The 15,864-nt window shown below is 39.5% G+C and overlaps 1 pseudogene across 1 annotated transcript; it reads left to right on the top strand.

Annotated features, from left to right (window-relative positions):
• Positions 1–1,276: 1,276 nt before the first annotated feature.
• Positions 1,277–15,489, top strand: LOC308693204 (bifunctional polynucleotide phosphatase/kinase-like; annotated as a pseudogene). The gene is made up of 15 exons: positions 1,277–1,309; positions 6,527–6,791; positions 7,024–7,103; positions 7,182–7,239; positions 7,995–8,111; positions 9,208–9,279; positions 9,418–9,466; positions 10,878–10,948; positions 11,215–11,307; positions 11,989–12,085; positions 12,187–12,248; positions 12,403–12,524; positions 14,597–14,663; positions 15,149–15,216; positions 15,369–15,489. The product of its transcript is annotated as a bifunctional polynucleotide phosphatase/kinase-like (transcript).
• Positions 15,490–15,864: the final 375 nt, after the last annotated feature.

Here is a 15,864-nt window from a genome sequence, read left to right as displayed (position 1 = left end):
CAATAAGAAATTACATATGGTATAGAAACAAACTCCTCCTGAAACAAGACTCGAATTTTCTTATTGTTTTTTTATTTAGATGAAGTAGGAAAGGCACTGTTTACCTACAAATACACAGATCCACTGAGCGACAAAGAGATGAAAAAGAAAGCTTTAAAAAGCATGAGAACTCCTTGTGAGGAAACATGCTTGAATGAGAAAAGAAGAACAAGGACGTGCATGGTGTTTAAAAGATGTTAAAAATGTTAAGCTCAGTAAGTCGTGAATAAAGACTTAAATGCGGTGCTTGCGCTGAATTGAGAGACAGAAAGCCGCTCTCGGACTCGGACAGAATCTGAGTGCGAATTCAGCTATCTTTCGTGGCGTATTGCGATTTAATAGTGACATACACATACAATTATGTCAAAAAAAAAAAAAAAAAAAGTATTCAAGTAAACACAGTCGGCAATGTCTTAAGTGAGCATAACCAATTTGGTGAAACCTGGATGTTTTAGTATTAGATCCATGAGCTCTTAAAAGTGACCGCAGTCCGTTCAATTTAATTTCAAGTTTATTTGTCACGGTAAAAATTACTTTATTAAATAATTGTAGTTAAAACTTTCTCAGTGATCAGTTTGACTTCACCTGATAGCACAAATTCAACAAGTTGTTATTTTACCAAAGCAAAGACAGTGGAAAATTACTGCTTCACAACACTGTCCGGAGACATATTCCCTCTGATATCTAACCTGTTAAAACAATACAGTGCACAATCATAAGGTTAAACAGTAATGTAGCAATAGCAGAGTAAATAAAATTAATATAATATGAAAGAATATGAATATAGGAGATATAAACAAGAAAAGGCAGGTAAATGGTAAATGTTTTCCGTTTATCAGTTTTAGCTCTATGGCTGAATTTTATGGAGAGAGAATTGTGTCTTTATTACATGCAAGAAAATAAATGATCTGAGAGAGAAAAAAAAGTTTGAGAGAAAAAGTTTTCATACCAATAGCAAAAAATAATAATATTTGAGACTAAAAAAAGTTTTGAGAGAAAGTATTTTCTCAGAACAAAAAAAATATACAAATTTGATTTTTTTTTAATTATTTCTGAGAAAAAAAATCTCTCTCAAAATACTTTGAAAAAAACTCTCAAATATATATTTTTTGCTATTAGTGTGAAAACATTTTCTCAAAAAAAAAAAAAAGTGTTTCTCTCAAAACGCTTTTCTTTGCTCTCGATGCAATTTCTTGCTCTCGTGTCAGGATTCTGCTTTGACTGTGAGAATTGTGTCATGGGCGGGGCCACGATCCTATTGGCCAGTCGGGTGAGCATCGTCTTGTCTTGGGAGTTGAACTGAATCATTATACCATTGTTCGGTTCACCGGCATAGATGCCGCCTCTGCCTTAGTAGTTGAGCACGGACACTCCAATGTTTGGGTAAGATGATTCATGGTGATCTTAGATCACGGACGTATTGCCTGCGATAATTAATGCGATATTGCTCAGCTTGTCAGTGAACTACGACTCTGTGTTAATGCCGCTTCATCTGAAAGCAGGAGATGGCGATTTTCTACTAATTAAGGAACCGGCTTTACTGACGAGATGCGCATAACAATGTCATCCGATATATCGCCCAGGCCCAGCCCTAGTTCATCATATACAACCTCCTGTACAGTTTTACTTGGACTCAGAATAAACAATTTTGTTTTAAGGTCAATATGATACATTTCCTGTTTGAACCTATAACTTAACTATAACCTAAAATGATTTTTATTCATGTGTGTAGCATCTGTATCTCAGATGCTATTGAGCACTATTGTTGTGCCTGAACGGTTCATTGAACGATAGTTCATGAACTCGTTCATATTTTGGGTGAACGTGAACTGAAAGTAGCATACTGTATTACTGCCTGATGAACGTTATTGTAAGCTCGTTCATTCTGGTGTCTGTGAACGTCACGCTCTCTCAGTTTAACTTCGTTCAACAGAGTGCCAGATTTCTATAGAGCTTTCCAGGCGAAACCCCGGCATAACGGTCCTTGCTCGGTTCCGGGCGACGGGTTCCGCCATAGTGACTACTATGTGAGTCAGAGTGAGTGCAACAGCGAGTGTGTGTGTGTGTGTGTGTGTGTGCGCGCGAGTGAGCGACAGTGAGTGAGTGAATGTGTGTGTGTGTGCGTGCGAGAGCAATTGTGCGTGTGCGAGTGAGCGATTGTGTGTGCGTGAGTGAGTGAGCCAGCTACAGTGTGTGTGAGTGTGTGTGCGCGAGTGAGTGAGCGAGCTACAGTCAGGGCCGCATTAAGGCCTCACTGGGCCCCGGGGCTACGAGTTACTGCATACCCCCCCCCCCCCCCCAATCACTTTATGTCAATATGACTTGATAAAAGTGGATATAGGGGTGGATAATGAGCAAAATTTTCCAAAAAATGATGGTTTGTCTTTTTAAAAAATCTTTTGTTTTTTATTTTTCGTTTTCGTATTTATGAGGAAAAAAACAATGTTAGGCTGACAGTTCTCCAGGAGCGGTACTAAAAGACTTTACAACTTTCACAGAGACCTCAAACAGAAAGCACAAAGCCTTTCTTTAAATCGAATTTCGTTTAATTGTATCTTAATTTTAATACATTTTCCATTAACCAATTTCCTGTATTTAATAGCCTAAATAAAAAGTAGGCTAAATATAGCCTATATAATCCAACCGGCACCTGAACTGGAGCTTAAGAACATCCCGAAACTCAGCTTATATAAAAGGTAGCCTACTCACCTCACAGACCTATTTTTTTTTTTTTTTTTTTAAATATTATCTATTATCTACAGAAAGCTTGAAATCTTTACTTTTAAACAGAACCATTCAAAACAAAATAAAACTATGTAATCGAAATGTGCATTTCTCTCCGGCCCAGCGCATTAATTACTGAAGATCGCGAGTCAGTAGCCGTCAACTTAATCTTTGCAATAAACAATTAAAATGTCTCATTGCAATATTTTACATATTCATAATCATTACTTGCTGGTTCTTTGTGACAGCTTTTAGGTGCCGTTTATGAACGCGTCACTACTGCATCAGCACCGAAAACTCTGCGTGAGTAAGATGTGTGGTGTGACTCGTGTCGTGAGTAACTAAAGAAGGGTCTATTGCAAATGGTCAATTAATAATATTAATAATGATACCATGATAATGCATGTAATTTACGGCAAAGCGCCACCAAGTAAGAGGGCTGATTTGTGTGAGGCGTGGTAAGACTTTGGCAATCAGCGTTACCGATGGCTAGTCATATGCTCCACTGCCAATCACGGGCCCCCTCCTTGCTCGGGCCCCGGGGCTTTAGCCCCGCCTAGCCCTATGGTTAATACGCCCTGGCTACAGTGTGTGTGTGTGTGTGTGTGTGTGTGTGCGCGAGTGAGTGAGCCAGCTACAGTGTGTGTGAGTGTGTGTGCGCGAGTGAGTGAGCGAGCTACAGTGTGTGTGTGTGTGTGTGTGTGTGTGTGTGTGCGCGCGCACGAGTGAGTGAGTGAGTGAGCGAGCGAGCACAGTGAGTGTCTGTGTGTATTTGAGTGAGTGCGTGTGTGTGCGTGAGACGGCTCGCGGTGACTGGTCGGAAAGCAAAGTGTAGTCTGACATATTTCTTGTCCATCCACGACATGACAAGATTTTTAGGAGTCAAAATCGTGTAATCTGACACCGTGAGTATCGTAACAGACACAAAATTCTTGTAATCTGAACCAGGCGTATGATCACCTTGAATCATCTTACCCAAACATTGGAGTGTCCTTGCTCAACTAGCAGAGGCGGCATCTATGCCGGTGAACCGAACAATTGTATAATGATTCAGTTCGACTCCCAAGACAAGACGATGCTCACCCAACTGGCCAATCATAGACCCTTTTACAGTTGGTAAACATGGTGACGTATTTGTGTGGGCGGGGCTTAGCTGGAGGCAGAAAGATCCCTCTGGCCGCTTCACTAACGCTAGTTTGCAAGTTTTGTTAGCTTGTTTTTTAACAATAACTGAAGAAAATCCGATTTTTTCTTAATGTGCAAGGTCACTCACTGTCCAGGACCGCGATTGTTATTTGCAAAAGTTAATTTTAACGGACGGAACCAGATGACCGTACACGCTCAGTCAACGTTAGCTGCTAACGTTAATGCTACCCCCGGTTGAGTGGCCTAACTTCTACACCTACCCGATAGAGAAACCGAGGGTAAAGAGAAACTGAGGACATATAAATATATTTAGATGCCTATAACTATGTGCTGAATGGTCATGTAAAGACGATCCGCAGTTCTGCCTAGCCAGCGCCAAGAAGACAACAATGTAAAGAGTGACACTACGGTGCAATTTTAATGATATGAATATTTTCTAGAAATAAAAATTCCAGATACAGCATACTCATTTTCATCGATTCTTGCACCCAACAACACAACAAGATGACATTTAATAATAAAAATAATAATTTAAGCTCCTTATTATGTAGCCGAACCGTGACGAAACTGTGACGTCGGTGCAAAAGGGGTCAATAGGATCGTGGCCCCGCCCATGACACAATTCTCACAGTCAAAGCAGAATCCTGACACGAGAGCAAGAAATTGCATCGAGAGCAAAGAAAAGCGTTTTGAGAGAAACACTTTTTTTTTTGAGAAATGTTTTCACACTGATAGCAAAATAATGACTTTTTTCAAAGTATTTTGAGAGAGATTTTTTTTCTCCCAACTCTGCTTCTCCCCGTTGACTTGCTGTATGTTTACATTCGCGAGGCCATCAACATGGCCGCCACGCCAAGTATGACGTCACGACGCCCAAGCCCTATAAGCTCTCTGCGAACTTGAGCAATGCCGCGCTGACGGACCATGAAAGAGTGACGGACATGTATGCACATAAATCACTGTCACACACAAACACTCTCGAAGTAATACACAGTCTCACTTGTAGCCATGTCTTTTAACTATTATAATATTTCGAAGGGCAAAAATAGGAACGTTTAATTGGCTTTACATCATCAGCTAACTCGATCACGTCGAGGTGATTTCAGATAGCCAGGCTCCTCAGCTCCACTTACGCCCCGCCTGTTTGCCTATTTTCTGTTATCCGGGAGTGACGCAAGGCCAAGATGGCGACGGCCGGCTCCGCCCACTTTAGGCTTCAAAAATGCTCTTCAGAAACCTACGGGTGACGTCACGGACACTACGTCCATATTTTTTTAGTCTATGGTGATGACAGCGCACTCTTCTCAGCCGCTCCAGCCATAGATATCATATATAAACGCTAGATGTCTTATGGCGCAGTCACTTCCGGCATCACCGTTCGGCCGTCTTGTCACAGGCAGGCTTATGTAAAGTGAATGATCAGCACGCACACAAATCCTCTTATCTCGCTGAAATTTGGACGGATTTACAAACGGTTTGGTTTCTTACAAACGTTATTAACGTGGCTTTAATTCCGAATGCTTGAACATGTATGTTATAATTATTCATATGTATGCAGTGTATGTATGCAGTGTCATAGCTACATCTCTGACATTTATAACAAACCAAACCGTTTGAAAATCGGTAGAAAATTGAGCAAGTAATGCACCATTAAAAGAGTGTGCGAGCTGCCTGTGGCATGATGGCCGCCATGTGCTGACATCGACCTCCATAGGCCAGCAGCGCGCACGAGACATCTAGCGTTTATATCTATGGCTCCAGCAACGGACGCAACCCGGAAAAACTATCGGTAGTTCCACCAATCAACTATCGGTACCGATATATCGGCAAAACCGATGAATCGGTCGACCTCTAATATATATCAACATATTATTTTCCATCTCTCAGTATGATTTTTTTTTTTTTAAGTAAAACTACAACAAATTGCATTGTTGGAATTAAAAGGACAGTGTTTAAAAAAGCTAATTAATTAATATTATTATTATTTCTTTCTGTTTTAGGATTTTTTTTAACAGTCATCCTCCCAAATTGCTCATCTTGCTCTTTGCTCACATTTCTGCACATTTCTTCGACAACAGTATTTTTGCTGTATTTTAATAAGTTAAATATATTTTGATAATAATAGATAAACTTTATCTAACATAGTTTTACAGAAGGAAATATAAATGTTGGCACATGGCAATTCTGTATCACAATTGAATGGCTATAATGCATTTCCTCATTCTGAATTTATATAGATGTCATCAATTGTATTACTGCAGTTTTTTTTTTTTGGAAGTGTTTATAATAATATTGTATTTATGCTTTAGAAACACTGTTATATTTTCTATGTGTTTTGAAAGAAACAGGCAAGAAACAGTGAGCTAGGACAAAAACAATATTGAAGAATACATTAAAGCTAAAAGGTTAGTTAATTCAAGTCTGCAGGAGTGTATAAATTCATAAAAGAAACATTTATTTTATATTAGTGGGAAATTGATATTTTTCATTTCTGTGGTACAGAGATTTTCAAACACTTTCAAACCATTTTTTTCTTTTAAATTATTATTATTATTAGTTATTTTATGTCATAAAATCAAATGAAATATCCCATAAAACCTTGGCTCTTTTTTCTTAGGCAACAAAACGACCTCGCAGCCCAGAGAAGGACGTCCCTCGCATGAAACGAGGGCGTGACGATGAGGATGATGAAGATGAACAAACCTCATCTGAGAAAAAGCTTAAGCAGTTACAAGCATTTGTGAGAGAGAGAGTGAGTGATAAAAACCTGGACTCACCAACTATCAAACCCAGCGCTCCGTCTTCCACTTGCTCTCAGTCACTGGCAACAAATCGGCAGCCTTATGCTGTTCATTGCAGCAGGGGTTCCAGAAAGCTCCAAAGTAAGACATGAACTTTCACATAGTGTTTATTCAGCATATAGTGTTTATTCAGCACATAGTGTTTATTCAGCATATAGTGTTTGTTCAGCATGTAGTGTTTGTTCAGCATTTAGTGTTTATTCAGCACATTGCATAGTGTTTATTCAGCACACAGTGTTTATTCAGCACACAGTGTTTAACCATCAAAACCATTATGCTTCTATAATGTTTCATGCTGTTTTGTGTGGTTCAGGTCGCAGGTTTTGACATTGACGGCTGCATTATCACTACAAAGTCTGGGAAAGTATTTCCCAACAGTCCAGATGACTGGAAGTGAGTCTAGTTGAAGAACTTGCTATACCCTTCAGCTGTTTGTTGTCTCTCACTTGATGATGTTTTACTCTTGTTTAGGATTCTTTTCCCAGAGATTCAGCCCAGACTGGCCAGTCTGTTGAAGAAAGGATACAAGGTGCTTCTTAATCTACTATCACTTGTTGATGTTGTCAGTATAAGATAATGTTTCATAATGGAAGTTAGAGCATCAATAAATGTCCAGTTGGTTTTACTTTGCTTTGCTCTGTTTAGGTGGTATTTTTCTAGCCTGGCAAGCCAGACCTACATCAAGATGTTAGGTCTGGAAACTCACCATAGTCACGGCTCAATCCGAGGGGCGGGATGAACGGCTGTCTTTCAAATTCCCTCTGCACGCATAAGATGTTAGGTCTGGAAACTCACCATAGTCACGGCTCAATCCGAGGGGCGGGATGAACGGCTGTCTTTCAAATTCCCTCTGCACGCAATAGGACAGCGCTTCAACCAACCAGAGCGTTTTCCCAACAGCGGAGCTTACTTGATAGATTCAACTTTTGCCATATCTGGCCGGCAAAACGACGAACACATCTTCCTTTTTTTAAGAATGACTTAAGTGCCGTTCTTTGCTCTTTTCTCAAAGAAAAACTTAACTCTAAGTCCTCCAGAGTCGCGGCCAAAGCCGATTCGAAAGACCGTTGTTCTCCATCAGCAGCCGTCATTCTTTGTTTTCAAGTAGCAGCAGCCAGGTAACCGTCGCAACTCTGTCGTGTATGTTAAGCCCGCCCCCGCCTACTCTATACACAACGTGATTGGCCTGACCCAATCTGGGTTTTTGCAGCGAGAAGGTTTATTGAGAGTTGCTAGACGTACCTGGCTGCGAAATACATTTTGCTGCCGCTAGGGTGCGTCTAGATTTCTAGGCTAGTATTTTTCACCAATCAGATGGGAATATCTCGAGGAAAACTCAGACCGGAGGTGTTCAAGTCCAAAGCTGAGGATATTCTACAGACACTTCAGTTGCCCATTCAGGTTAATGACACGCTCACTACATACACTACTGTTCAGAAGTCTGGGGTCTATAAGATTATTACCAGCAGACATATCACCCTGTAGCCCAAGACTGGTTGCCCACTGAAGATAAGCAAGGCTGAGCCTGGTCAGTACCTGGATGGGAGACCTCCTGTAAACAACTAGATAGCTGTGTTAGTGTTGGTGAGGCTAGCAGGGGCGCTCACCCTGTGGTCTGTGTGGGTCCTAATGCCCCGGTATAGTGATGAGGACACTATACTGTCAAAAAGCACCGTCCTTTGGATGAGAGGTTAAACCGAGGTCCTGACTCTCTGATCATTAAAAATCCCAGATTGTCCTTTGAAAAAGAGTAGGGGTTTAACCCTGGCATCCTGGCCAAATTTGCCCAGTGGCCTCTGTCCATCATCATGGCATCCCCATAAATACTCATTGGCTTCATAACTCTGTCTCCTCTCCACCAATAAGCTGGTGTGTGGTGGGCGTTCTGGCGTAATATGGCTGCCATCGCATCATCCAGGTGGTGCTGCACAATGGTGGTGGCTGAGGAGATTCCCCCATTCTATGTAAAGCATTTTGAGCACCCAGAAAAGCGCTACATAAATGTAACAAATTATTTTAGTGGTTATGAAAGAAATCTCATGCTCACCAAGGCTGCATTTATTTGATCAAAAATACAGTCAAAACAGTAATACTGTGAATGATTATTACCATTTAAAAGAACCATTTTCAAAGCTGAATTTTCAGCATCATTACTCCAGTCTTCAGTGTCACATGATCATTCAGAAATCATTCTAATATGCTGAGTTGCTGCTCAAGAAACTTTTTATCAATGTTGAAAAAGTTTGTGGAAACGGTGATACAGTTTTTTTCAGGAATAAAAAAAAGAACAACAAAAAAAAAAAAAAAAACCATTTATTTGGAACAGAAATATTTTGTAACATTATAAATGTCTTTACAATTTGATCAATTATTGCATCCTTGCTAAATAAAATTATTAATTTATTACCTTACTGACCCCGAACCTTTTAATGGCAGCATTTGAAAATTGTATTTCTCTTAACTTATTTACGAATGTGAACACGTTGTCTTTTTTCAGGTGTTTTTTTCCACAGCCCCTGGTATTTACAGAAAGCCTGTTATTGGAATGTGGGAACATCTGTGTGAGAAGGCAAATCACTATTGTGGTTATTTGTAATTGTCTATTACAGGAATTGCATTTTAAAGTGTCATTTGCTTTACATTACATACAAGCAGCAAGTTCAGTCCCAGTAGGCTATGTATATTAAGACACTGTTGTGTTTTGCAGGCGAATGGTGGAGTGACAATAGATGTGTCACAGAGCTTCTATGTAGGAGGTGAGCTAAATCAAGTTCATACAAGTTTAAGGCCCTGTTTACGCCTGGTATTAAGATGCGTTTTGGTCGATCGGATCAGAAGTGGATGGCGCTAATTAGAGGTATAAGCAGGGTCTAAAACGTTTTGAGCTTGTCCACTTTCGACCACTTCCAGAGGTAGTTGAAAACTTATGAAGGTAAAAGAGTAGCAAAACTCAAGAGCATGTAAAGGTGAATTTGAGAACTTGTACAATAAATACTCATACTTGTATGTGTAATGTGTATAAATGCCATTCAAATTAAATGCCATTCGGCATAAAATATATAATATATAATATAAATATAAAAAAAAACACCCAATTCGTTATACATATCAGTCTAATGCATTAAGCCATATTCAGAGCGTCCCGAGGACACGGGTTTCGTGACATCATCATGTACAATAGAAGTCCCATTTCATTTGCTAGGTGTCAGCCAATAGAACGGCTCCTTGGAACACCCCCGCTCCCGCCCCCCTTTCTCTCTTGCCCCACTGAGTTTCAAGTGCACAAGTTAGTTTTGCACCTAATATATCGCTAATAATAACTCAAGGCATGAAATTTGATATTGCATTGACAGATTTGAGAAGTTGCAAGTGCCTAATTGAGGTTGTGCTGTGAATGTGAATGTAAGATTAAATGCAAATATATATTATAAGTTTGTGTCTGTCAATGTATTTCTGTGAATGACATTTTACACATTTGTGACTACTTGTCTGCAGCTTCAAATTCAGAATACAGGTTTGTACCTATTGTCTGCGAGTGCAAATTTCAACATTCAACTTCAGGTTTTTATTTTACAGGTTTTCACATTGAAGCTGTGAGTGTAAATCTTCACATACAAGTACGAATATTTATTGCACAAGTTCTCAAATTCACATCTACGTGCTCTCGAGTTTTGCTACTCTTTTACCTTCATAAAAACACATTAGACCGGATTGCTTTCATTGTATAAACACTCATGTGGTCAAATGTGTTTGAACAGCCACAAAAGACCGCCTACTCTCCGCATACTGACCTAACACGTAAACACTATGGGAAGCGTGCTATCTAGACAGGCTGAAGACCCAAGTTTGGTTTGAAGACTAAAATCATACCAAGCCCAATGTCCTCTCACCATTCCTGAATTCTGACATGCACTCACCGTGTTCGGCGTGATCTTCCGGCTGTCAGAGCAGAAACATAAGCTGCTGCTCTCCGTATGTTTTTCGTTTTCAAACGTCCCGCTACCTTTCGGCACGCCAATTACTCTGACTGCAGAGACCCACACTTGAAATAAAGTGCAACCAAAAACATTGTTTTAAATTTTTATTTTATGTATTTTATTTCCTGCACATAGTGCAAAATAACATTTCAGATTTACATGCTCAGTAATGGTTTCCCCTCATTTACAGATGCAGCAGGACGTCCTGCTAACTGGGCCCCAGGGAAAAAGAAGAAAGACTTCTCCTGCTGTGACAGACTGGTAATGATGTTAACTGCAGTCTTCATTACTCATAAGCAGATTAAATTTGTTACTGTTACTAAGAGTTACTGCATTTTATAATAAATGATATTAATGTAAATGTAAATCACGTGTAATAGCTTTTCTCTGGTTGGGCCACAAGAGGGCATGGTAGTGTTTTTCTTGCTCCGTTTTAGTATAACAAAAAAGGGAAACTTTACAATGTTGTGGGCTTTTGACATAATACAGCTTTACAGGAATTTATCCCTTATCTCTTGTGCCCTCAGTTTGCCCTCAACATTGGTCTTCAGTTTCACACCCCAGAGGAATACTTCTTGGGCTGGAAACCCGCTCAGTTCAGCTTGCCAGAGTTTGACCCTGTAAACGATTGGTCTTTTTGAATGTTTTTATTTCACTTACATGTTTTCCACAGTCTATTGTGTTATTTATGTATTGTGTTATTTACATGTATGGTTATTAATGTTTTATACCTTAGTTGGGTACTTCACACTGCAATTCAAAAGGTTTGGGTCAGTAAGATTTTTTTTTTAAGAAACAAATACTTTAATTCAGTAAAGATGGATTCAATTTATCAAAATTGGCACTAAATACATTTATAATGTCACAAAAAATATATATTTCAAATAAATGCATTCATCAAAGAATCCTTAAAAAAAGTCTCATGGTTTCTACAAAAAATATTAAGCAGTTTTCATTATTAATAATAAGAAATATTTCTTGAGCAGCAAATCAGCATGTTAGAATGATTTCTGAAGGATCATGTGACACTGACGGGTAATGATGCTGAAAATTCAGCTTTGCATAACAGGAATAAATTACATTTTAAAATATAGTCAAATGGAAAACTAAATTACTTTAAATTGTAATAATATTTCACAATATTACTGTTTTAGTGTTATTTTTGATTAAATAAATGCAGCCTTGGTGAGCATAAGAGACTTCTTTCAAAAATATTAAAAACTCTTACTGGCCCAAACTTTTTGGACATTACTGTACTAAACATCTGTAATAATGTTTTGTGTTTTTGTATCATTGTCCAGAGGAAATTAGACTCCAAAATGTGTCTTTACGATCCTCCTGATACATCCCTCACATCTACCAAACAGGAAGTCATTGTAGCAGTGGGATTCCCTGGATGTGAGCCTTTTTTAAAGGTTTGTTTTATCCTCTTACTCCTTACAGGTGACCAATTTGTATGATATAACCCTTGTTTTTTGGGGGATTTTTTTTTCTTGCAGCGGGCAAATCCACATTCTTCCAGACACACATCATTCCAAAGGGCTATGCATATGTGAACAGGGTGAGTTGTTACATTGCTAACACAATAGAGAACCGAGAACCCAGACAGAATAAGTAGATCTCAAGAGCAGGATCAAGCAAATTTGGTTCAGAAGATTTGGAGGATCTTGTTTTAACTGCCACTGAATGCTGTGACATCTGCACATGAACTCTAGGACATGCTTGGCTCCTGGCAGCAGTGTGTGTCAGCCTGTGAACGCGCTCTAAAGGAAGGCCAGAGCGTAGCGGTGGATAACACTAACCCTGACCCCGAGTCGAGAAAAAGGTGCCTATCTCTGTTTCCAAAGCAGATGCTTATTTATCTTTGTCTTTTCAACTGAAATGGCACCATCATTGATTTTCTCCACAGATATGTAGACGTCAGCATAGGCGCCGATACCGTGGGTGCTCCGGGGCTCGAGCACCCACGGAAAATACCGAGCACCCACGGAAAATACCGAGCACCCACGTGTGCCAGACTGCCAGTAGGCGCTCTGTCTACATTCATTTAAAATTAATCATTGCAGTCGGTGATATGTGAAGCGTCTGTCACACTGTGATTGGTTATGTCGCAGTCAGTCGAGTAGTATCGCCCATAGATATCTATGGTATCGCCTGCTCCATATCCTATCCACCAATCACAGCGTTTCTCGGATGAAAAGCCTCTATAGTGACCCTGCTCTGTACGCAGCTGCAGCGCCGGATTAACCATTAGGGCAACTGGGCACTTGCCCAGGGGCCCATGACATCTAGGGGGCCCTGACAGGTAGGAAATACACAGAAATTTAATAAAGTTATCAAACTCTTTACGATCTTCTTCACTGCATAAAGTGCATCTACGCGGGTTCACGCGACTTTCCTGCCTCCCAGCTGAACGCCAGCGACGCTGGTTGAGCGCGGTAAAGTTCGTTTCAGTTTCGATATTAGCCGGACATTTGTTCTATAGGGTCGGTAGTCTAACAAAGATATCAATAGCAAGATTAGTTTTAACATTATGTCACCATTGTATATCGACATGATGAAATATTCGTTCAAAATCATTCGTGCATTAATGCTGCATAATTATAGCCTACCTGAGAATGCTTTGACGCGTTAGAGCGCACGATGCTTAAGGGAACGTCTGCCAAATCCACCAACTGCGGTAATCGTAGTCTATAATTTGTATTATTTAAAATTACTTTTAACATTTAAAAACAGACGTTTTCAAATTCCAAAGCTTGCAGAAGGTTCCTAATGTCAATACTGACTTTACAGCTATACAGCTTTCCTGGTAGCCTTGAGTAAATTAACATGTCTAAGAAAATGATTCATAAAAAGTATAAATATCAGTTGAGCCTATGTTTATTTTCGTCATTGACACAGACGAAAATGAAAAGACTGTCAAAGTTCAGCTTTAGGAGAGGTAGAAGTAGGCCTATAAGAATACTGAGAGAATAAGAAATATGAAGATAAGGAGAGAGCAGACAAATAATCTAATGACAAGGTTTTAAAGAGAGCCTATTTCTTATAATTTTTTGGCCTTCAAAAGTCCTAAATTGCACATATGTAGGTCAGAGAAATCCAAATTTTCTCGGGGGAGCATGCCCCCGAACCCCCCTAACTACGGGGGGCCTTGAGTCTTGTTGCCCAGGGCACAGGAAATTGTTAATCCGGCCGTGAGCGCAGTTCTTTTAATTCTGTTCCTTCTGAAGAATTAACCGCAATGGTGAGTTAACAAATCTAATTTTTACTGTGTGGACTTGTGTGACAGAGTCCTGCGCGGGTTCGGGTAGCCTACCCGCAAATTTTGCTCAAACGGGTGCGGGTCGGGTCGGACACGGGGGAAACACGGGTCTAAACATGGGTTTAAAACAATCATGTGCAAACGTACAAATATATGCACATCTTTAGGAACACATCTACAAAAATATGCCCGTATTTCAAGCTAAAAAAAATAATAATTTAAAATCCACATCAGTTTATTTGTGCCCACGCCCTCCCAACTTTTAAAAAGTCATCATAACCGCGCGCGCACGCGATCTGCTTGCAGTCGTCGAGATGGATGCTGAGGAGTTGAAGAAAAGAATAGCTAGATGGTAAAGTTGTCGACAAAACTGAAGAAAACAATGTTGTGAAAGGCTTTGCTGCATGCATTTTCGTGTTGGATAGCCGCAAATGCGGAACTTTATCGCGGAGGAAGCACGCAGATAACTGTTTCTGTGGTAACAAACCAAGCAGTTCTATCGAACAGTATTTTTCAAATTTAACACTGTCGGCCGCTGTCCATTTCCTAAGGTTCTGAAGTGCAAAAAAATTGATTTTTTTTTTTAAAGGGCGTACGCCCATGAGCACCCACGGAGGAAAACATAAATCGGCGCCTATGGACGTCAGTCAAAGCGCTGGAGTCCCCTGCAGGTGTTTCAACTTCTCAACCAGTCTGCAACAAGCAAAGCATAACGTTTTTTACATTAAAGTTACCATGAAATCAAAATTAACAACACTCATTTATTATTGCAGTATTTACCGGTATTATAAATTATTTATCATTATTATTATTTTTTCTTTAATGTGAAAATTCACTTCTCTTCTCTGATGATGTGATAACTGGCGTGAGGGTGTGACAACCTGTTACTCACATGAGATCAACCAATAGCAAACCACAACCATCTAATCAATTCCCCATGGACAAAATCAAGTCCCTCCCTAGATTTTTTTATTTTTCTTCTCATTGGAGAAGCCCTTTCACTCAGATATACACCACTATAGGGAAGAAAAGAGTTACTGCATTTTATAATAAAAGAATCTCAACTTCTGTTTCATGGTGACTTTAAATATAAAATTCTGTAAAAAAAATTATACCATTTTACTAACTGTAAACAAAATGCAAAGTCAGTCACTGATAGATGTTATCTTGTTTTTTTTTTTGTTTTTTTTTTGCTGTAGTTTCGTGAGATGATTCCTTCTGCCACAAAGCATGTTCATGTCAATGACATGGTGTTTCACAGCTACAAGTGAGTGAACCGCAGCAAGCTGAGCTTATTCCACTGTACCAGATCATATTGCCAGGAAATCACACCTTTGAACAAGTTTCTTTATCTTTTATCTTTATTTACTAATTTATTACTAAGCAGATTGGTTTCTGACTTTTTCTTCTTCTCTGTAGGAAAAAATTTGTGGCACCCAGTTTGTCTGAGGGCGTCTCTGAAATCCTGCAGATTCATTTTGTGCCTAGTTTCAGTGACAAAAGATCAGAGTTCCTCTTCAGGCAGTTCTCTGAGGGCTGAGTCTGACGTTTGAGCGAAAAATTAAGAAAAAACAAAACAAAAAGGCTGACCAACCCAGCTTAGCAGAAGAAAAATTCATTGAAAATTCAGAACATGATTGATAATACAATGCTAATTTAAATATTGTGTTGAATTGTCGTCTTCTCATTTTTACACTTGTCTTTCACTGACTTTAATCTGTTACTTTTTAAATGTTGGAATTCAACCAAGCCATGTACTAATAATTAATAATCCTAAGGTTATCAATAGGGCCTTCACCTTTTCAGGGCTTTGGCCCTAATTAAGGACCAGTGGTTATTTCAGTCAAAGTTGCTCTTCTATCAGCTTGAATCAGTCGGCCCATTCTCCTCTGACCTCTAGCATCAACAAGGCATT

This window comes from Scardinius erythrophthalmus, assembly GCF_964197995.2.
Source record: "Scardinius erythrophthalmus genome assembly, chromosome: 7".
Lineage (NCBI taxonomy): Eukaryota > Metazoa > Chordata > Actinopteri > Cypriniformes > Leuciscidae > Scardinius > Scardinius erythrophthalmus.
Note: the sequence above shows the minus strand (reverse complement) of the source record. Positions and strands in the feature narration are given on the sequence as shown.